This window comes from Petaurus breviceps, unplaced genomic scaffold (assembly GCF_028583685.1).
Source record: "Petaurus breviceps papuanus isolate PSGF00001 unplaced genomic scaffold, PetGlider_PUasm1.0 91023, whole genome shotgun sequence".
Lineage (NCBI taxonomy): Eukaryota > Metazoa > Chordata > Mammalia > Diprotodontia > Petauridae > Petaurus > Petaurus breviceps.
The window spans coordinates 4,482,273-4,506,554 of NW_027187398.1; the positions used below are offsets into that span (position 1 = coordinate 4,482,273).

At 43.7% G+C, this 24,282-nt stretch overlaps 1 long non-coding RNA gene across 1 annotated transcript in view; it reads right to left on the reverse strand.

Annotated features, from left to right (window-relative positions):
- LOC138153652 (uncharacterized) overlaps positions 1-8,118 on the reverse strand; it is a 38,656-nt gene extending 30,538 nt beyond the window's left edge. The window contains exon 1 of the long non-coding RNA XR_011166423.1: positions 7,925-8,118. This is a non-coding gene — a long non-coding RNA (uncharacterized lncRNA). The remainder of the gene's footprint in view (positions 1-7,924) is intronic.
- Between the last annotated feature and the right edge of the window lie 16,164 nt (positions 8,119-24,282).

Sequence of the window (24,282 nt, forward strand, 5' to 3'; positions counted from 1 at the left end):
TCTACTTGATCTGTTTCTCTGTCTTGATAATTCTGCCTGTATACTCTAAAGTTCAGGGTGCTGACCTTTTTCCCCTGAAGGAGGTAAACGATATGTTTGATTAAAGTAAGCTTGTTAACCCATTTTGAGTTGCTTTCCTTTATCAAAGCAGATCTAAGAACCTGTGTTGGCAGCAACCCTGGGATGCTTGCTGCTACAAGTGGACAGAACACCAGCCCTGGAGTCAGGAGGATGTGAATTCAAATCCAGCCTCAACACTTACTGGCTGTGTGACCCTGGGCAAGTCACTTAACTCCATTTACCTTAAAAAAAATACAACTCCAAAGGACTCATGATGGAAAATGCTATCTACTGCCAAAGAAAAATTGATGAATTCTTATTGAAGGATTTTTTAAAATTTTGTTTGTCTTACCTTTTTTTTTTTTTTTGGTAACATGGCTAATAAAGAAATATACTTTGTATGGGCGAAAAATTCCACAACTTTCCAGTTCTGACACATACTGGGTGTGCTACCCTAGGCAGTTACTTAAAACTTCTCAGAGCCTCAATTCTTGTATTTTTAAAATGGGGATAATACATATAGACTACTTACCTCATGGGATTATTTTGAGGAAAATATTCTATAATGCTTAAAGGACTCTATATCTGAGTTATTATTGTTGGGTCCAGAACTGAGATTTCTTTGGTGTGGGAAACTCCTAGTATGGTAACTCCCTCCACCAATGGAGATCAGCAATTTGTGTGACAATATAGTCTTAAAGAGTTGGGGGGGGAGGGGGGCAGACCTCGCAGCTAGGAGGCACAGTGAATAGAGCACCTGCCCTGGAGTCAGGAGGACCTGTATTCAAATCCAGCCTCAAACACTTGAAATACTTACTAACTGTGTGACCTTGGGCAAGTCACTTAACCCCAATTGCCTTGTCTTTCCCCTCAAAAAAAAAAGAGTTGCCAGGGCACTGAAGGATAAAGTAACTTGCCCAGGGTAACCCAATAAGTAGGAGTCAGACTAGGACTTGAACCCAAGTTTTCCTGGACAATGCCAGCCTTCTATCCACACCTCAAATTTCTTCTTATAACACTTCTATTTATCATTATTGTTAATGTCATCATCGCCAAAATTGACATTATTATTACTATCCTGGTTCTGGCTTTAGCTCCCTACATGACCTTGAGCAAGTAATTTTTCATTTCTCTTCTCTGGCCATCTGTGTCCTTCCCTGTAACATGGAAGGACCAGACTAGGTAATCTTCAAGGTCCCTTCTAGGTCTAACATTCTCTGCTTCTAAAATTTGCCTCAGAATTATTAAGTAAATTCCTATACATCGTGAGTCAAATTGGCTACCCTGAAACATCATTCTCCATAGTCAAACTGGGAAAGGACATAGAGGATGTGGTCATATCCAAATGTTTGCCCTGCCCCCTGACACGAAGGAGGCTTTCCCAAATAATAAAACTCCAGCTTAATAAGTCCAGTATTAACAGCTGAAAGTAAATAATTACAGCTTGTAAAACACTTGGGTGTGGCATGAAAGGATTTGCCACCACTGAGCCATACACCAGCAGTCAGCCCTACAATGTGGGCTGATAAAGAAATTAATGCAGTACTCCATTCCTAGAATACACACAAGACCATCTTAGAAAATAACCAATTTGAGAGGCCCTGGAAAAGAAACATAACAGACCAATAAATCGTAATGATCTACCTGCCCCACTTAGCAGAAACATCCCAGAATCCTCTACACAAACAGCAAGGTAGTTCTGTGCATGAATCTAAAGCAAAGACAGGAACAGAAGGACAAGGAGTATAAATCATTTCCCTTCTCTTGGCCTTAATTTCCCCCTCTGTAAAATGAGACATTTGGACTAGATCAGGGGTTCTTAACCTGGGGTTCATGAATTCACTTAAAAGAATTGATAACTGTATTTCAATATAATTTGTTTCCCTTTAAATCTCATATATCTTATGTTATGCATTTAAAAGCATTTTTCTGAGAAAAGTTCTGTCCACATGTTTCCACAGATTACCAAAGACATACATGACACACACAAAAAGGTTAAGAAGTCCTACTTTAGGATGTATGCTGGGGAATGACTAATGTAAAGATAAATGACATCAATAAAGTATAATTAATTGAAGAAAAAACTAATTTTCTTGAATCAGGGGATCTTGATTTGGGGTGAACTTCTAAAAATATTTTAATACTGTAAATGCTTTCCTTTGTAATTCTATATGTTTTATTTTATTTATTTAAACACATGAATGTGAGAAGAGGTCCATAGACTTTACCAGGGGTCCTATACTAGGTGGTCTCTAAGAGTTCTTGTGATAGTAATATATTCTGTCTGTAAACCTAGTTGTCAAGTCAGTGCCTGAAGAAGTTCCAGTTATTCAATATTTCAGTGGATGAAGAGGGCAACATGGTGTAGTGGATAGAGTCAGTGGCTTGGAGTCAGGCAGTCCTGGGTTCAAATTTCACTTGTGACACTTATTAGCTAAGCAGCCTTGAATAAACCTTTCTGTGCCTCTGGCAACTTGTTCAATCAATTCTGTCATGTGCGACTCTTAGTGATCCCATTTGAGGCTTTCTTTGCAAAGTGGTTTGGCCATTTCCTTCTCCAGCTCATTTGACAGATGAGAAAACAGAGGCAAATACAGTTAAGTGACTTGCCCAGAGTAACACAGCTAATAAGTGTCTGAGGCTAGATTTGAACTCATGCCTGACTCCAGGCTCAGTGCTCTATCCATTACACCACTTAGCTGCCTAGCTAGCAACTATCTAGGACTTATCTAAGTCATAGCCTATTTCCAAATGTGTCATCAAAAAAAGTTCCCATCCTAGGAGTCTTTCAAGTATTTGGAATCACAGATCCTTGGGTACCTGTAAAGTGCTTTGCAAACTTTATAGCAAGCATTCTTGAAATGCTGACTATTGTTTATCACTTCAAGGGGCTGTCATTTTACCAGCATCTGTACTCCCTCTTCAGTTCCCCTGTAACTTGGTCAATAGTCCTTGATAATGGTTTGGGCCAAAACATTCATTCTCCTGCAACCAACCTGGTGATAAGTCCCTTCAGACTTAGTATGGATGTTTCTCAGGCACCAGACCCAAAATCCATCCCCAGCCCTGTATTTAGAACCTTCACACTGGGCAGAAGCCTGGGGATCCACTGGCAAAATCTTTGAAAACAGCAAGACAAGGCATCACAGTCAGACTTCAGGAGATCTGCATAGCCTAGTTAGATATTTCCCTAACTAGAATCTATCTGTGGAGTGGTGCTAAACCTGGAGTGACCTGACCTGAGTTTGAATCCCGAATCTGCCAACAATATCTTTGTGACCCTGGGCAAGATATTCAATTTTTCTGGGCCTCAGTTTCCTCAGCTATAAAATGAAGGAGTTGAAGCAGATGATCTCAGTAGTCTCTTCCCCCTCTAAATCTACAATCCTATGATCTATGATCCAGTTCAGAAGGTGGGACTTCTAAGTCCCTGTCCTGTCACTGGAGAGTATGGTAATGTACTTGGTCAGCATGGTCTGTCCTGTTCCCTAAGGCTTACTTAATGACAGATTGACCTGAATGATAAAAAACAGTAGTAGTGATAACCCTTTCCCATTCTTTAGCCTTTTTCTTGAAAAGCTTTTTTTAAAAGCCTCATTACTCAGGTTGTCAAACAATCAATCAACAAACATTTAATTAAGCTTACTATATGCCAGGCAGTGACAGCTAGGTGGGTCAGTGGATAAAGCACTGGGCCTGGAGTCAGGAAGACCTGAGTTCAAATCCAGCCTCAGCCACTTACTAGCTGTGTGATCCTGAGCAAGTCACTTAACCCTATTTACTTCAGTTTTCTGTAAAATGAGCTGGAAAAGGAAATGGTAAACCACTCCAGTATCTTCACCAAGAAAACCCCAAATGGGATTACATAGAGTCAGACATGACTGAGACCACTAAACAATAACAAAATATGCCAGGTGCTAGGTGCTAGGGAGGAATGAAATCATCTCTGCTCTCAGGGAACTTATATTCTCCTGGTTATCTCATTTTATTCTTCTATAGGGATTGTTCTCTCTATTTTCAAGATAAAGAAAACTTGAAGACTAAATTTGCCTCTATATATTTCCTATGCATTGCTCTTAGTTTTGCCTTCTGGAGAGAAAAAGAACAAGTCTAATCCTTTCTCCATCTATTTTCCCTCCAAATACTTTAAGACAGTTTTCATGCTCCTCAAGTCTTCTTTTCTCTAGGCTAATATGCCCAGTTCCTCCAAGTGAGTCTAACAGTACTTGCACTCAAGGCCCTTACCATACTGGTAGCCCTCCTCCGGACATTGTCTAGCTTATGAAGGTCCTTCAAAATACCATTCCACTTTCATGTTAATGACCCCTGAAGTTCCTTTATCTTATCATAACCTTTGATCATTCCTTCTTTTCCTCTGCCTTACAACTTCTAGCTTTGACTTTATCCTCATTGAATCCTCCACCCCTCCGTTCTTTCCCAAGCTGTCACCCCTACATTGGCTGTACTGTCCTCCCTTCCCCATCTCAACCCCTTGGTGAAACGGTTCAAGTCTACACTATCCTCTAACTCCCCTTGTCCTAAAGACAATCAGCAACCTTAGATTATTCTCATCCTCTACTACCTTTTTCTCCCCCTATTCATGTGCGAATGAACGGTGCCAGCAAAAATTACCAAGTCAACAAATTAATGTTATGGAATCTCATACAAAAACATGTAAATTTATGTTATGTAATGTCAACTGGGCCCTCAGTGTTGCAAGACAATCCTTTTACACCTCAATAATTGATTTACTATCTCACTTACCACTGTGGCTATGCCACATCTTTCCATCCCTCCTCAAACTTCCCCAGGAATCATGAGAGAGACACCTAGAGTCAGTGTTTCAATAAATGAGGCTCAGAAGGAGCAATCATGTAGAAGGAGAGCCAAAAGAGAATAATATAATGAAATAAAATGAAAGCTGAGAGAGGAGAGAGTAGTGCCCCTCATCCTCTCAGCTGGGGAGTTTGCCTCACATTTTTCATACTTCCCCGAAAAAAATCGAAGCCATTTGATGGGACCTCCATATTCTTTCTTCCTCATTCCACATCATTCAGATGTCTTCCCTCCTTATTTCTTCCTTCACCCCTGACCTTGTCAAGGCAAACCTTCCTACTTGCTTCCTTCATCCCATCCAATCCTGTCTTCTCTAGCAGAATGACCCCTCTATCATCCCCACTTTCTCTGTAATTTTCAATATCTCCCAAATTAAGTCCTTCCCTCCAGCCTACAACACTCTCATGACTCCCCTTTCCTTCAAAACAAATTAACAAAACACTTGTTTCTGCCATCCCTGCTAGCTCTTGGCTAAACCCATTAAGAATAAGTCATATACATTCGGTTTCCCTACTTCCTTTGCTCTCACTCTCACTCTCAATCTAACTTCCAGTATAGTAATCTGAAACTGGTCTCTCCAAAGTTACTAATGATCTCATCATTGCTAAGTCTAATGACCTTTTCTCAGTCTTATTCTTCTTGACTTTCCCTCAGCCTTTGACACTATTAATCATCTTCTCCTCCTCCTTGATACTCTCTCCTCTCTAAGTTTTCATGATAAGAGTTTTCTCCTGGTTCTCCTATCTACCTGACTTCTCCCTCTCAGTCTCCTTTTCTGGTTTTTCCATTATGTCACACTATTAGCTATAAGTGTCCCCCAAATCTCTGTCCTGCTTTCTCTTCTCCTCATCAGCTCCCATGAGTTCAATGAGCATCTCTTTGAAAATGATTCCCAGATCTACATATTCAGTCCTAAGCATTCTCCTGACCACAAGTCTCCTGTCACCAACTGCCTTTTGGATATCTTGAACTTGATGTCTCATAGACATCTCCAACTCAACATATCCAAATAGAAATCATCATCTTTTTCCCCAAACCTTCCCCTCTTCCCAATGTTTCTATTACTCCCAAGAGCACCACCATCTTCCTAGTCAATAACACTGACAATTTCAGTGCCCTTGGGTCCTCTCCCACACTCATCTTCTTGTTTGTTCTTTCAAAACATCTCTCATTATATGTCACTTTCCCTCCACTCACTATCACTCTGGGGCTAGCTCTCATCACCTCAAGTCAAAACTATTTCTATAACCTTCAAATCTGTTTCCCTGCTTCAAGCCTCATCCCACTCTAATTCACCTTCTACCTAATTGCCATGATTTACCTAAAGGGCAGATCTGACCATGCTACCCTCCTATTCAATAAACTCCAGTGATTCCTTTGTTGTTCATCCTTTATTTTCCAAGAGGACCAATGATATAACAGGGCGATATCTTGACTCATGAATAAATTGGATTTCAGTGAGGCAGAGTTACACAAAGTTATCAGCTTCACCCTCTTCCAGAGTCTTTGGAATCCAGTGGCAAGACAAAAATCAAGATATCCCAGTGGCTCAGGATTCAGCAAATGGCCTTAGCATCTTCAATGTCTGACCAAGCTCTAAGCACTCTATAGCACCTGCTTCAGCCACCTTCATGGCAGTTGGAACAAATTGTTCTCACCCATCCATTCTGCCCAGAAAGTCCTGGAGTTAGACATCCCCCCAACTCTCTGATGGGTGTAAGACCTGTCAGTTAGCCTTTTTACTGAGACAGTTTTACCAAGGTGCGGCTGGGGTGCATGCTACAGCTTCTTGGAGCTACAGATAGGAGAGACTCCCTATCACCTCCATGACAAAATACAAAACCCTCTGATATTTACATTTTTTTTCAACCTGATCCCTCCCAAGCTTTCTAACCTTCTTACTCTTTTACTCTCTTCCAGTAACACTTTTCTCTTTTTTGATGATACTCTCTCTCAATTCCATTGCTTTTCAATGTTTGTCCCCCACCTCCTGACCTCTCCCTACTGGCTTCCCCAGCTTCCTTCAAAACTCAGCTCAAACCTCTGAGAGTAACCTTCATCTACTCTCTCTATATTACATGTACATAATTGTTTTCATGCTTTCTCCCAGACTTAACCGTGATCCCCTTGGGGGCAAGAACCATGCTTTTGCCTTTCTTTGTATCTTTAAGACTTAGCACAATGCCTGGGGCATGCTTAATAAATACTTGTTGAGTGGCTGAACACAGTACTCCAGATGGTGTCTGACAAGGACAGAGTACAGGAGGATTATCACCTTCTCATGCCTCAAGAGTATGCCCCTCTTAATGTAGCCCAAGACATTTATTAGTTTTGTGATCACCAGTAAGTTGATTGGCTTCTCAGAGCCGCTGTTTTCTCATCTGTAAAATAAGGTTGTGAATTAGCCTTCGAGAACTATAAATATGAATTGTTATTATAATACATGCTACTAGAAATTCATTGTATTCTTCCACCAACATGGAGAATCTAGAATAGACTGTATTTGCTATGCACTGGCTTACTTGAAACCCTTGTAGAATGTTTCTCTCCCAAGCCTTTTAGCCTCACATTCCTGATGGGAACATTATCTAACACTTCTCTCAAAAAAGACAATATTAGTTACATTTTTAAAAAAAATTTAAGCCTTTGCACAAGTAAAATCAATGCAGCTAGAGTACGACAATAAATTCTTGATTGGAAAATATGTTGGTATCAAATATCTCTGATAAAAGTCTGATATCTAAGATATATCAAGAAATGATGCAAACATGTAAGACAAAGAGCCATCCACTAATAGATAGTGTGCAAAGGACACAAAGTTTTCAAAAGAAGAAAGGCAAACTATTAACAATTATCTTTTTTATAGTAGACTCCTGGGCTAGGACAGGTTAAATAAGAAGCAAACTCTGAGGGGTTGAGGCAGAATTGGGAATTGACATTTTGTCATGAAATCTCTCTCTCTTTCTTCCACTCCCAGCCCCCTCACCTCACCTTGGCATCATTTCTCTGTTTCTTCCCTTCAACTTACCCAACCCAGCACCATTCCAAGGGCAGCATCAAGGTCAGGAGGCTTCTAGGCCATGCCCCTAGTGTATTAGGACTGAGAGCCTTCTCCCCTTCACTCCCCATTCCCATTGTTGTTCGTATTCTCCTGTGCATTTGACTTCATTTCTACTTCAATTTTATCAGCATCCACTGGAGCTGGGAAGGAGATAGGAGACGAGCCTTGACACGAATTAGTCCTGAGATTGACTGATATCGCTCAGCCCAGGGAATTCTGGGAACAGAATTTGCCTTCCAGCTTTCTCTCTCTTTATTCCTTTCTGTCCATTCCTTCCTCCCCCCTCCACTTTCTCCATCCCTCTCCCCTGCATCCTAGTTGTGCCATTCATCTGTCAGAGGGCATTGTCCAGGAACCTGGGTGGGGAAGGGGAGAATATGTTTTGACAAAGTAATTTGCCGAATATGCAGAGTGAGGGAGACCTTAGCTTCAAAGATCATAGACTCTCACAAATACTCTCAGCTCTCTCAGTTAGCAGGGAATGAAAGGTGAGATTCTAGCTATCTTCTGCCTCTAGGAACAACTGCCTTCCCCCTCCCTCCTCTCACATATATACCAGCTTCTACAACGCTAACTCACATCCCCTCTTTCTATAAACTCATCATCACTGGAAGTGTAGGAGGGGGATAGTAGAGGGACTTGGGAAGCAAAGTAGAGTATAGATTCAGGATACCACTAACCTCATAGTATCGAGGATACTTTCATACCCCCATTTGCCTGCTTCCTTCTCAGTACTCAGAATTTGGCCCTTAGGGCAGAACTAAACAGAAGCTGGAATAATTCAAGGTACCAAATACACTATGGAGAAGGTCATATTTTTTGATGAAGCTAGGAGCTTAATGATTGGGAGGGAGTTGACCTCCACTGACCTAGTCTCTGCCTTCAAGCTCTCTTCCTCAGGTCTAAAGAGGAAGAAGCTGGTTTAGTCCAGCCCAGCTGGAGGCGAGCACAGTAACACTGGGATTCCAGTGAGGGCCCCAGGAATGACTTTCTCTGAACCCTTCCCCAGGGTTTCAGCTATTTAGCTGCTCTGGTTGGGCATTCAACTCTTCTACCTCAACTATTGAGGAGGTGATGCTAAGAAAAAATTGATATTCTCTGATTTGGTAGCAGATCTCACTAAAAGGAAGAAAGGAAGGAAAGAGGGATGAAGGAAGGAAAGAAGGAGGAAGGGAAGATGGGAAAGACAGAGGGAGGAACAGAGAAAAAAGGAAGAAGGAAAGAAAAGAAGAAAAGGAAGAAAGAAAATGATTTTAATTTTTTGTAGACCCCAGAAATGAAGCTGATATTGAAAGTGAGTAAATTTTAATGAAACGGTGCAAAAATGACATCATTTACTCAGAAATCATTAATTTGTCAGCATTAATATTTCAGCTACAACATTGCCTGTCATTTTGTGCCTGCAATGACTGATAAATCTATAAAAGCACGCTGCTAATTTACTGAATATTTATGTGCAGTGTCATTTGCCGAGGAGGAATGGAATTTATTTCACACCATGTTCTGAGGGAGAACATTCCCCACAAACCTCCAGGCTGGAGACTCTGGGGCTGGGCTTGGGGGTTTGGGGGGGGGGGGGAGAAGGCTCACCAAACTTCTTGAATAACTGATGAAGTGGAAAGAAGGGGTTTTCAAGATCACACACTTCCCCCCCAGTCCCAGGTTACAAGGCATTTTCCCCTCCCCCTCTGATAGGTTAAAGATTTCTCTTCCCTTAGGGTGTATCAGAACAACTGAGATCTTGCTGAGTATAGCACAGTACTTGGCGCTTGTAAGTCCTTGATAAATGTTTGTTGATTGCTTGCCTGCCTGACTGAAGGGCATGGCCATGGAGACATTGTGAAGAATACAGTATGGAGAGGAAAAGGGAAGGGGAGCACCTGGTCCTTGACCACTGAAGGGGGTAGGATTCCCCTTTCCCTAGATAAATCACAGTTTACTCACTGTGGTGCTGACAAGGAACCTGTTTCACCTAGACACCCCCAATCCTAGTGTTCACCTAAGGAAAACATAAAGAACATTCACTTTGGGGCCAATCTGTGATCCATCCTGAAGCCCTGGGTTTTGTCTCCAGTAGGGGAGCAGGTTGTCCTTTCATGAAGGACAGAAAGAAGGGGATATCAGGGGAAGATCATAGGATCAGAGATCTCAAACTGGGAGGAACCTCAAAGGTCATTTAGTTCAACATCCTCATTTTACAGATGAGGAAACAGAGACTCAGAGCAGTTCACAGTTTCATAGTAAGTGGAAGAGCTGGGATTCAAACTCATGTCTTCTGTCTCCAAACCTGGCACTCTCTTCACTGAGACAGGTAATCATGAAGAGAACACACCATTGCACTGCATTGCATAGAAGTATTGCAGTCTCATGGAAAGGACTCGATTTTAAATCAGAAAGCCCAGGGTTCAAGTTATGACTTTGTCACTGGGTATGTGTGGTCCATCATAATAGAAAGAGTATTGGATTAGGAATAAGAAGATTACAAGTCCTGACTGAGCTCAGCTACATTAGGTCATTAAGCCTACCCAACCCTCAGTTTCCTCATCTTTAAAATGGGAATAATAATGATGCTTACACTGGCTACTTTATAAAGGTGAGGAGAGGAGAAAGTGAAGTTACATTGTTTACAAGTAAATTTGTAAACTTTTGTAAACTTTTGCAAATCTCTTTGTAAGATTTAAGTGAGAACACTGATTATTATTAGTGTTATTTTTTAACTTCAATTTTATTTTATTTTCAGTTTCAAATTCTCTCCCTCCTCCCTACTTTTCCTCCACACAATGAAAGGGTAAGAAAAATAAAGGCATTATAAATATGTATGGTCATGTACTTGCTACTATTACTGTAATCATTGAGTCTCAGAACTGTCTGGGCCCATCCTCAAGAAACTAAGTCACAGGTGTAAATGTCTCCAAGGGCTCATGTCACTTCCACTCTTTGTCTTCTCCCACCCACCATCACCTTCTAAAGTTGTCCTGGGTTCTATGATAGCTCTATCTGATAACCAGCAGGGAAGTCCCCAACCAGAGTCCAGGGTCTCCAGTAACCACTTGGTTAACTGATAGCTCAGAAGAGTTATTTTACAGTCTCACTATTTTAACTGGGCATTTCCTCTTCAAACCAAAGACAAGTCCCCAAGGATTCCTCATAGAGAGGTTTGAATCCCATTCCCTCCCCCTACTCCAGTGAGAGTTGAGCTGGAGGGGATAGGAAAAGGAAAAGGTTCCTGTGTTAAGATGATCTGGAAATGGAGGAGAAAGAAGATCTCTTAAATCCAACCCTGCCCTTGACCAGTCCAATGTCCATTGTCCAATATTGGATGGGCTATGAATAAATGAATGATTGGGAGTATGGTGTGAATATTGATTTTGGGGTCAAATAACCAGGGATCTAATCTTGGCTCTGTTATTCATTATCTTTGTGACTTTGATCAAGTAATGTCTCCTCTATGGGTCTCAGTTTCCTCATGTGTAAAATTAGTTGGAAAGAGTGGTGAATTTTTGGTCAAAAGGAGGGGATTCACGTCCCAGGTCTTCCATTTGTTACTTGAGTGATCCTTAGGCAAGTAACTTAACCTCTCTGGACCTCAGCTTCCTCATTTGTAAAATGAGAGGATTGGACTAAATGATCTTTAAGTTATCTTCCTGCTCGAAATCTATAATTCTATGCTCCTACAACTCAGTAATCTTAAAGGTCTGATCTAGTACTAAATAGTACCTATGAATGGTGTGCCTCTGCTAGTCAGGAAGACAAGAGTGGGTGGGAAAGATGAGGGGTGTAGTGGGGATCTTCGTAATCCTGCTTCCTGGCTTACCTTGGATCTAAGAACTTCCATAGCCTGGAGAATAAGGAAGGAATAGGTTTCCTCATCCTTAGTGTGGATCTCAGAACTGATATAGGGGAGACACTGTGGTGAAGCAAATGAACATAGGGTTGTAAATGAGCTCATTTAGCAAGTCACTTCTCTTTGGATCTCAGTTTCCTCATCTGTAAAATGATGGGGTTAAGACTAGATGACTTCTAAGGACCCTTTCAGCTCTAACATTATATGAGTTTATAAGGAGGAATTTGCATTTCCCAAGTGGACCTTTTTTTGTCTTTGGGGAAGGAGGTTCTACCAGTATGGAGGGAGGGAAGTTCCTCTTCTGAGATCTCCCAGGATTCTTCTCAGATCTCTCAGCCTATCCCAGAGCTGGCCCACCTCTTGAGTGGATAGCAGAAGAGGCTGGAGAAACAGGAACTTGTCATCACAGGGATGGGTTCTCCCCAAGAAAGAATCATCAAAGTCAGGGAGGTCAGGAACAAGGAAGGCTGGGTACCAGGGCAGCCTGTGCTGGAACCCTACATACCACCACCACCACCACTGCTGAGTGCATAAGGGCCCAGCTTTGCCTCAGCCTCATTATCCCTCTCTCTGTGTCCTCTCTCCTTGCTGCCCCGTGTCCTCACCCCACTCCCTGGATGCCTCAGACTCATTTTCTTCTCTGAGCAAATCTCATTTGCTTTCCCTAAAAGCTGCTGTAGGAGCCAATATGCAAGTGATGAATATTTCATCTTCTGGTCCTGAGGTTTGTAGGAGGACCATGACAGCTCTGGGCATGAGATTTGCAGGCAGACCATAATGACCTGAGACATTCTTCCCACCCAGATCTGGCCCCTGGCTGAGGGACTTACAACTGTGGAATAAGTCGAAAGACAAAGTCCAGGAATTAGGGATGGGGGTGGGGGAGTGAGAAGAGATTGCCAATCCGGATGCAAGGAAAGCAGGTTTGAAGACTTTTTCCATCCATCTTGAATTGCTAGAGAGACAAAGAAGGAAAGGAAGGAAGGAAGGAAGGAAGGAAGGAAGGAAGGAAGGAAGGAAGGAAGGAAGGAAGGAAGGAAGGAAGGAAGGAAGGAAGGAAAGAAGGAAGGAAGGGAAAAAGGGAGGGAGGAAGGAAGGAAAGAAGGAAGGAAGGGAAAAAGGGAGGGAGGAAGGGAAGAAGGAAGGAAGGAAGAAGGGAGGGAGGAAGGAAGGGAAGAAGGAAGGGAGGAAGGGAAAAAGGGAGGGAGGAAGGAAGGAAGGGAAAAAGGGAGGGAGGAAGGAGGGAGGGAGAAAGGGAGGGGAAGAAAATAAAGGGAAGAAAATTCCAGAAAGATCCTGAAACTGACAGTCCCCCCAGTTGTGGGGTGGGGGGCATGCATGCATATATAGTTGAACATGGTAGAAAGTATTGAATTAGGAATCAGAGGACTGCAGTTCAAATTCTGGCTAAGCCCTATGATCCTATATAAATCAAGGGTCATCCCCAATGCTGACAGGCTCCCAGGGCACTGAAGCTTTATATTCCCCAAGGACTCTTTTTCTTTACTGATTTTCACATCTGGCCAAGGGGAAACTTTTCATGGAACAGGGTCATAATAGCTCAGAATCTCATTTTGTCCTTCAGGATATGACTGGCATGGCACAAAACCACTAACTCAATATGTGCGAAGGAAGATAGAACATTTCTGAAAATGCACAGTAGGATATGATTCTTACACATCAGAAGACAATGGGATACCATGGGTAGAGTTCTGAATTTGGAGTCAGGAAATCTTGAGTATGTATTTCACCTCAAATGCTAGCCTTGTCAGCCTAGGTAAATCATTTATCTTGTTTGAGCCTCAGTTTCCTCATCTGTAAAATGGGGACGATAATATCTAACTCACAGGGCTATGAGAACCAATGAGAAAATGGATATAAAGTACTTTGCCAACCTTAAATCACAACATAAATGTGAAATATTACTAAAACACTATAAATTAAAGTTTTGTCTTATTCCCGGGGGTGAGAAGTGAAGTTCTAGGAGAAGTCAGATAGGGTAGGACTGACAACTATCAGGGGGAGAGGGAAGGGAGTATAGTCCTGTAATCTTCCCTTTTAGAGAATCAACATAGTCTAAAGGACTTGGAGTTGGGAAGACCTGGATTCGAACCCTCCTTCTGACATTCACTAGCTATGGATCATGAGAAATCACTTAGCTTTTCTTAGCCTGTTTCTTCATCTGAAAAATGGCGGGGGGGGGGGGGTGAAAGAAGGAGTTGGGTGAACTAGATGACCTACAAGGGCCCTTCCCATTTTAAAATCTATGGCCCTGAACTTTTACCACTCCCACATCTTACTGGGTTGTCTGAAGTCAACTCTCAACTAAGATTATATAGCCTCTGAATGATTGATAAGCCTGCACCTCTTTCCTGCCTCGTTTCTCTGCCCTTTCCCAGATTCCTTCAGGCTCTTCTGGTAGGGAAAAAAAATAGCTGGGGGGGAGGGGTTAAATATCACCATCCTACTACCTTCGGTCCTAGCCTGGGCCCAACTTGCTTTCAGGTTCTAAGGTTCTTTGCTCCCCGAGGGACAGGTGAGGAGATAACTGGTCTACGTGGAACCCAGGGCCTTGTCTCCTGTCACCCTGTCCCATCTCCATTCCCAGGACCCTCTCCCTTAGGCTAGGTCATTATTTGCCTGGGAACCCCAGTGCCAGAAACCTTCCCGCCCCCACCTAACCCTCTATCCCTCCCCAGTGTGGCCCGGTTAGCAATCTATTTCTCCACTTCTCCACCCACCACATTACCCTCTGAATACTCTCATTATACCATTACTAATTAGAACTGCTCGAAAATTGGCGGCTGCATTAGAGGGAAGACAGTGTGCAGACCATATGGCATAATATCCTATTAATGAACACTCTAAATTCAAACCTAGGTCAGCTGCTCATTTCTTGCCTGTGTCACCCAAGCTAAAGGAGAGGGGGGAATAAAGCAGCCAACCTTTCCCTCTCTTTCCTTCCCCCCCCCTTTCCCTCTAAGCACACATTCCTAGCTAGGGGGTTGCTTGCTGCTTTATCTTCCTGGGTTTTTAAAAAAATTATTATTTTGAGGGGGCAGGGCTGCATGTAATGGGAAATAAAATTGTTGAAGCCTGGATAGTGAATGGAGTTGCCAGGATGTAAGTCCCCTTTTCCTTCTCAGCCTGAGCTGATGACTCCCCCCTCCCCCAAAAGGCATGGTTTCTGCTTAGAGTAGTCACTGACAGTCAGATCTGGAGAAGACTTTAGAGACAGCTGACATCAGAGGACAAGTTGGAAAAACACAGGCTCCAGGGTGACAGTCAGAGGCCCTGGGTTTCTCTCCCACCTCTAAATATTACTACCTGTAATCACTTTCCCTGCTCTGTAAAAGGAAGGAGTTAGACTTGAATCAAATGAATAGAGCTAAAAAGCTCAAAGGCTATCTAGTCCAACCCCTTTATTTTTACAAAGGAGGAAACTGAGGTACAGACATTTTTAACTGACTTGGCCAAGGTCACACATTGAATTTTTAAATTTAAATTTACTTATTTTTGTATTTTATGCATTTCCATAACATAGTACAATAAAAAGATTTAATTTTTATTTGTGTATTTATTTTAGAATTTCAAAAGCAGATCTAGAATCCAGGTCATCTGATGCCTGGTTCAGACTTCTTTGTTCTACAGGGGAAGGATGCTAGATTTGGAGTCAGAGTTCAAACCTGACCTTATAGTGCTATATAAGCACTATATGAGTGTGAAGGAAAACACCAGTTTGGGCCTTTCTTTGGATGCCTAGATCTTAGCATAGTGTCTGGCACATTCATAAAAATTCATTAATAAATGCTTTTGACTTTTTGGATGTGAGCTCCTGGTCAAATGAGGGAGTGTGACTAGACGATCCCTTTTTGTTCCGAATCTATGATCTCGAGACTCATTGCTGGTATGAGGATAGTGACTGAAATCTGAGGATTTGGATTTGGAAGGTTGAAAGTGGAAAACCTAGAAATGTCAGTTATTCCCATTTCCTTCTCTCCATCCACACCCTTTCTCCTCTTCATTTAAAGAGGAAATAGGAAAGACACGGACAAATGCACCAGCTACCATGGATAGAGGTGGAGAAAATGAGTGGATCTCAAGGGGTCCCATGCACCCGCCTCAATCTGTGGAGGGCTTCAGGAGGGGTTGGGCTCTCAGGTTCCTGAATGGGTCAGTGCAGGGGGAAAGCAGGAGAGAGAGAAGGTAGTCTTTGGTCTCTTAGGTTCTGGGGAAGGTGGGAAGGTCATAGAAAGTGAGGGAGGAAGCAAACCTGTTCTAGGAAGTCTAATGTGGGAGAGAAGTCACACATATGGAAAAGGTTTACATAAACGGCAGAGAGACTACTTAGCCTGGCAGATAGAGTGACCGAGTTAAGAGTCTGGAAGACTTCAGTTTAAATCTTGCCTCTGAAAATGACTACCAATGTAATCCTTGGTAAGTTTAAGCCTTTCTTTTATCTCTAACCTTTAGTACAATACATTGCACATAATAAGAATTTACTGTCTTGTTGACTGACCAAGTTTCAGGTAATTCTTTGAGACCAAGGAAATCAGGGTTCTCTCATACCTTTAAGGTTTATAAGGACTTTTATAAAAATACATTCTCATTTGATCCTTACAACAACCCTGTGAGGTTGAGGCTATTATTATTATTCCCATTTTATAGATGGAGAAACTGCGGCTTAGAGAGAGTAAGTGACTTTTGCTGCAGGGAAAAGAACAATGACCTTGGGGAGTTAGGACTTGAATTTGAATGGAGGTTTTGTTATGTATTACCTTAGTGACCCTGGACAAGTCATTCTCTGGGTCTTAGTTTCCCTTCTCTATGAAATGAGGGGGTTGAATTAAGTGACCTCTATGGTCACTCCCAGATTTCTGACTCTATGATACCAAGTGCCTAAGATAGGATTTGAATACAGGACTTTCTCACATCAAGTTCAGCCCTGTAGCCTTAGGCCACAGGGCAAAAGGACAAACCAGGCCATGGGCTAGTCAGGGAAGGAAGAGACCTTCAACTATAGACTTTGGAGACAGCAGGGAGAGTCAGAAAGCAAGGAGGAAGTAATCTGAATTGAAGTCCAACTTCCCTCTCCTTGAAGTTCCCCTCCCTCAAACTGAGCTCTTCCACTGCTATTGCCTTCCATCTTGTCCTCTGGAGCCCAAGGAGAGCATGGGAAGCTGGGGTATAGGTGCCCCAGGCCTGGTTCCTTCCCCCATTGCCCTCTGGTTCTGCCCAGCTCTCTCTGAGCAGGAGACGTGTCTGGAAGGGCCTCCCAGTTCCATCCATCTTGCTGTCACCGGGGTTTCTGCCTAACGATGTAATGTCAGCTGATTCTCTAAACGGATAACCAGCCGCCTGAGCAAGGATTTCATCGTCCCTAATTTCACCTCAAGGTGAATGGCCCTCCTGCCAACCCTGCCTGCCAAGCTCAGGAGCTCAGGGTGGGGGAAGGGGAGGGAGTGGGGAGGGAGGTGGTTGGGGGGAAAGATGATGAACTGGCCTTGTATGGAAACCAGAATGTTCTCTTCTGCCTTTCCCACCCAGCCCTCCCTTCCAGCCCTCTCACACATGACAAGCCCTCCTTTCTGCCAGGCCTTATCCCCACCCCCACCTCCCTTAGAATGTTCTTCTAAAGTTATCTTCCTTGTCTAATGCCACCTAGTTCTGATCATGCCAGCATGTCCCTTGTCACTTATGCCCAAATAATGTGGGTGCATTGGACTGTCTAGGACACTGGGTTTAGAGTTGCAAAGTCCTGGGTTCAAATTCCTCCTCCAAGACATTAGCTGGGTGACATTGGGCAAGTCACATAAATTCTACATGGTTCAGTCTCCTGTTCTGCAAAATGAGAGGGTTTGAAGCAATGTCCTCCAAGATTCCTTCCAGTTCTAAATAGACAATCTTATAGTTTTCATTGCTTTGTTTGTAATTAGGGCTACTTAATGTTTCCTCATCTTGGGTTTTTTGATGTTATCTTTCTGTGTCCCCTGTTAAACTGGGACAATGAAATAACATGCAAAGGGCTTTTTTGCAAACCTTCTAGAGCTATATGAGTGTCGTTATTGTTATTTTACTAGTTCTTTTAGTCAGCTTAGGGAATCTGAGTCTGGACAAATTTCTGCCTAAGGAACTTTCCACCTTTGTATAGGTCAGTATGGCATTTCCCCAAGGTCTATGTGTTTTTAGCATAATAGATGTGTGTGTATGTGTGTGTGTCTGTGTGTGTGTGTCTTCCAGCAGAGCAAGAAAGACACTGAACTAAGGAGCCAGAAGGCTTGGGTTTTTCTAGCCCTGGCTTAAATCTTGTGACCTCAAGGCATCCCCTTAATCTCTGGGTCTCCGTTTCCTCCTCAGTAAAACAAGAATGAAAATTCCTACTTAACTTTCCTTATAGGGACGTTTTGAGAATCAAATGGGAGTAATGGCTACAGGACCATAACTCATTTGGAGAAATCCAGGATCTGACCCAAAGTTTGGATATGGGGTTATTAGGGTGCAACAGAGAGGCAAATGGCAAGGTCCTGTGTGTCTCTGCCTTAGTAACTTCCAGTGATACTAAACTAAGAAGCAGTGTAACATCTTTTTAACATATGTCTGACAACACACCTCACCCGTTTGATACAAGGTATATGAAGGAGGGGAAGATGCTAATAAACATTTTTAAGCTCCTACTGGGTTGCCAGGCACTGAGGATTCAAATACAAAGAATGAAACAATCCCTCTTCTCAAGGGGTTTACTTTCTATGGAGAGATGGAAAAATACATATAGGAGTAATTCACTAATCTTAATAATTCTGTGACTGAATATGAAATAATATAAATAATATGGAAAGAGGCACAGTGTTTCCTGCTTACTCCAGCCCCTCCCCCCCATCCATTGCCTCACAATCTGCACTCTCATGCCACTGGGATGCCCAGGATCACTGGCAAAAGCACACCCACCATCCCGGGAGTGGTCTTCTTATCTTGGTTTCTTCAGTTCCCTCACTCCAGAAGCTCAACTGAATTTGTCCCAGGTGCTAGAATTCCTTGGTATGGTATATCCTTGCGTACATATAAAAGTATTCTGTAACCTGAGGCAAGACATGTTATTATCTGTATTATCTATTTGGGTTGATTTGTGTGCATTTGTATGCATTTCTTTGGGATAGATATGTGCAATTGTGGGTTTTGTCTGGCTCTTTATTGCTTTTGTTTATGTTGAATGTTACCTACCTTGGCAAAGCCATAAGCCTTTAAGGCTAACTTTCTTCCAACTCAATAAATAGGTAGACCACTATTATGGGATTTTGTCTCCATGTTGGGTGAAGATAGAGGTTTATTTCTAATCAATCAAATGAGAAAACAAAGTACTTTGCAGAACCCTAAAATGCTATATTAGTAGTCATTCACATTCCTCCTCATCACATACACTACATTACAGCCAAACTGGCCTACTTGCTGCTCCTTCTACATGCCATTCAATATCCCACCTCTATGTTTTTGCATAGACTGTGCCCTATAACTAAAATGCACTCCTTCCTCTTCCTTAGAATCCCTAGCTTCATTCAAGGCTCAGCTCATGTGCCACCTCCTACAGAAAGTCTTTCCTGATTGTTTTAGTCATCAGTGCTCTCTGTCTCTGTCTCTCTGTTTCCCTGTGTCTCTGGCTCTGTCTCTCTTTCTCTCATTGCTTCATATATACTCAACCATTTCTGTGATATATCTCCCACCCCCAAGTGTAAATTTCTTTCGGACAAGGACAAGTTTTTCATTTGGTTTTTACATATCTATTGTCTAGTCCAATGCCTTGCCTATAGAAGGAAAGTTCTTAGTAACGTTTGCTGATTGGGTTGGATTGAAATGAACCTGTAATGGAGTGGGTTGGATTGGAGGCTTCCTTAGGGTCAGTTCCTCAGACAGGACACTCCATCTTCCTGCTCTGTCTTTTCACTGACTGTTCCTTCCCCATTCCTGAAATGCTCTTCCTCCCCCGCTCTGACTTTTTCCTTTCCTTGGCCTCCTTCATGTCTCAGCTCAATTCCACCTTCTATAGGTGGTCTGTCTCTCCTGTCTCTCTTTCCCCCACTGCCTTCCCTGTAAGATTACCTTTCATTTACGGTGAAAATATCTTGTGTGCACACAATTCTTTGCATGTTCTTTCCCTCATTAGAATGTAAGCTTCTGGAAGGCAGCAACCATGTTTTTGCCTCTCTTTGTACTCCCAGCCCTCAGCACAATACACAGTACCCGTACTTAAGTAAGCCCGTGATAAATGCTTGTTTTCAATTTGAGAGGAGAGGGACGCCTTCCTCTGCCTCAGGTTCCCCATTTGTAAAATGAGTACTATAACAATGACTTGGCCCTGAAGGGTTCGTCTTACACCCCTAGACGGAAGGTAAGAATGTGGGGGAGGGGCGAACTCCGTCTTGACTATGCCCCTCCTGGACTAGATAGAGAGAAGCAACATATCTCTCCCAGGATCCCCGGAGCCAGTCCAATTCCAGGCCATCGCTGGACCCGGGGCAGAGCATCCCATCTGAGATACCCGCTGGAGCCCGGGTCCTCTGGCCTCTTCAGCAGCGTGACCTCGAAATACCAGCAGGGGGCCAGCCGGCTGCTTCTCTTGCAGATACGGGACGTCTGGGAACAGAGACAACAGGGGTGCGACTTAGGACATAGGACCACAAACAGCCGTCCTAGGAATCGGGCCGTGGCGGAGAGTGAGGGGGTGGGGTGGGGTGTGCAATCTGCTCTGTCCTTTCTACTCCCTTCCCCCCAACCCTGCAAATTCCTGTTCTTTTCCAGGGCAAGTGGGTGGGATGGTTGGACAGATTGTCTGAGTCCTAGTTGGGGGGCATGTCAGGAATTGGAATAGGGACTGGAGTTCTGGGAGTGATGAATATAGGATGGGGTTGCAGCTCAAGGGGCCTTGGCAAGCACCGGTGGTCCGTCCCCTCTCCAGTAGCATTGGTCTGTCGGACTGTCTCAGTTCGCCTCCCCTCGCCACCATCCCCGCCACCCCCGCCCTGTACAGAATGATAGGATCATTTCCCTTTGTCAAGAAATCCCCAAGATCCTCCTCCCTCCTCCCTGAATAAATATCCCGGCGGGGGCCGGGGGCTTGGTAAATAACTGTCACTGTCTCCCCCTCCTTGCTAGCGAGGTAGAGAGTTAAATGCATTCATCAACGCTCACGTTTAATTAGTCATCTGCTTTGCCCCACTCCCACCCCCCAATTTATGCGACGATAAATTAGAAGAAAGATTTTCCAGGACCTGGAAAAGAGCTGAGGGAGGGGAGTTGAGTGTCCTCCTCCCCATGCCCCGATTCAGTGGTGTGGGAGGGGAATTCCACCTACGTGAGATCCCCCTGGAGAAGGCAGAATGGGACTGAGAGCCCTTAGCGTAGGGAAAGCAGCCCTGGTTTTAGATAGAGAGCCTGAGATGGACTCTTGCAGGGTCGCTTTCACTGTCTGTGACCTTGGGTACCTTGCACGTCTGCACCCTGAGTCTCAGTTTCCTTCTATGTAAAATAAGGAGACCGGACTAGAATGACGGCGAAGGTTTCTTACAGTTCTGAAGCCTAGGACGGTCTCTTCCAGAAGCGTCCCAGGTCTGTAGAAGGAACCAGCTCCATGACACCTACACTCAACCCACTTTGAACCCAGTTTCTCCTCAGCCACCAAGGCCGTCGATCCTGCCAGCTCCGGCTGTGCCCAACTGTGTCCAGAGGGAGGCTGAGCAAGAGCAGAGAGCTAGAGGGGGCTTTGTCCACTGCTTTCCAGCTCAGACAAAGTTCAAATTACAGCACACTCACTGGCCCAATCTGGTTCTCACATCCACAGCCCAATTCTGCCTGGAGACCCTGGCTTATCCTCCCCTAGTCTGCATTCAGCAGCTCCAATCCCCCAAGCCAGAAACAAGGGATCAGTCAGTCAATCTAGAAGTATTTATATCTACTCCATGCCTGTCATTTTACAGGCCCAGACAGTCAAGGAAGGTTGCCCACAAAGGGACTAAGGCAAGATTCAAACCCATCCGCTCTAACATCAAACCCAGTGCTATTTTCACTACAATACTCATCTTGGCTCTCTCTTAAAGCAACTGAGTGTTTAAGGCAGGGGTTCCTAATGTGAGATACAAGAAACTTATTTGGGGGGGGCGGGGGAGGGAAGGGGAGGTTACAAGGAATATTTGGTAAATAACCATATTATCTTCTTGAGATTAAGTAATCTATTTTACTTCTTACCTGCTTATATATGGCAATCTGAAATTTATTTCCTTTCATATTGGATAGGGGGTACAGAAAAGTTTACTGATAGGCAAGTGGCACAGGAACCAGAATTGATTTAGGAGAAATCACTGCACAAATTTTACAAGTTTCCAGCCCGAAGGGCTGATCTCCCCATTCCTATCACATCCCCTTCATAACTCACATGGCTACATGGCCACACCAGCCATGGCCTTTGATGGCTAAATTGATCACCTGGCTAGGAGAGGTTAGGGCATCTGTCCCCATTCATATCCATTGCAAACCAAGTCAACATTCAGTATCTGAGAGGCTTTTTGTCTCAGCAGTGATAGTGTTGGTGATATAAGGGATCAGTTAGGCACTCTATTTGGAGATAATAAAGCATGGGAAAGTTTATACTGTTGGCCCTTTCCCATGTCTGGGATGGGGACTAGAGAGTAGTCTGGTTTTCTGCAAATGGGCAGGTCCCCTCAAGACACATATACCTTGTGTGTTTGCTTAGTGTTTCTATATGTTCACAGCATGTATGTATCCTGGGTACCATCTGTGTAACATACATTTGGGAGGAGGGGGGAGTGGGTTTTGTATTCTGTGCGTGTTTATGTACTATTGGTAGGAATAATAATAATATAATGCTTTAAGGTTTACAGAGACCTTTATGTACACCAACATTTAAGCCCCACCATGTGAGGCTTAAACTATGTGAGGCAAGTCCTAGATGGCATTTTTAACCTTGTTTTACAGATGAAGATGCTGAAGTTCAGAGAGTTCAGGTGACTTGTCTGTGTTCCTATAAGCAGTCAATGTCAGAGGCAGGATCTGAATTCCAGGTCCAGGATTCCCCTGTACTCCACTGCTTCCCTATGTACTCTCTGCTTAGAGTTTCAGGTCTGGTACAGTTACATATATTTTATAGAGCAAGGGCAGAAGGATGGTAGAAAGTTAGCTGGATTTGAAGTTCGACCCAGTTAACTGGGTTCCAATCCTGACTGCCAAAGCCTGTTAGTATGTGATCCTGGTAGAATCACATAATTCTCTCTCTCTCTCTCTCTCTCTCTCTCTCTCTCTCTCTCTCTCTCTCTCCCCTTCTCACCTTCTCTTTCTCCCCCCTTTCTCTCCACATATGTATGTGTATTATTTTATATAAATACATATATTTATATAAATATGTTAACAAGTGAATAAATGAATGAATGAAGCCAGGTCCTATAAAATAGGGGGGTTGGACTAGATGGCTCAAAGGTCCCCTCTAGCTGGAAGTGAGTGATCTATGGTGTACCCTATGCCTTCTCTAATATTGCACTGACTATTGGCTCTGCCAGCTCCATGGATGAGTGCTCAGAGGGAATGTGTCCCCATTTTCTGCAAATGCTCCTGTGTGCCCGCCTGCCCTGTAAGCCTGTGTGTACACACCTGCCCCTTCACTGAGGGCATGTTCCTATCCCCGGGCACTCTTCATTGGAATTCAGCCCTTTGCCAGCATGTTCCCTGTTTACTAACTATAAACCATCTGATTTATATTCATTAACCAGTACTCGACAGTGGCTTTGGGGGTGGGGAGGGGGACCAGGCAGGATTGGTCCTAGCAAACTTCCAGCTCAGGACATGCCGCAATCGACAAACCAACTGTGTTCCAGTTAATTAAGGGGCTGTAATTGTTGTCCAGGACAAGGGTCCCCAGGGCACAGGCTTTGTAAATAACTACCCCCTCCCCAGCCAACTTCCATCCCTTACATGCTAAGCCCCCCTTCCTTTCTCCCTTCCTTCTTCCCTCTCTCTCTCACTCCCATGCCACAGTACCCAGTCATAACCAAGGAAAAGGAAGTAAGGAGTGGAGGAAGATGAAGGTACACCTAGTGCTGAGGGGTGAGGAGGCAGATGAGAAGGGGTGGAAGATTTGGGGATGGGACCTACCCCCCCACACCCACACACAGAACTTTTCCTTTCCCCCCTCCCCCAGAGAACTGTGTGTTCCTGTGTCTCAACCATGTTGAGATCGAGAGGCCCAGCAGGCAGTGGGAGGGCTGGGGTGGTAGAAAATAGGAAACTCCAGGGAAAACTGACCTCATCCAGGAAGACCTGAAACATACTGAGCACACACACACACACACACACATGCCAGGGCTAGCTCTAATACCCTTGCTCAATTTAATTTTCAGCCAAATCACCCCTAGACTCAAGGACAGGCCCCAGAGTTGCTGCTGCTGGTAAAATAAGTAACACACATTTCTTTAAAAAGTAACAC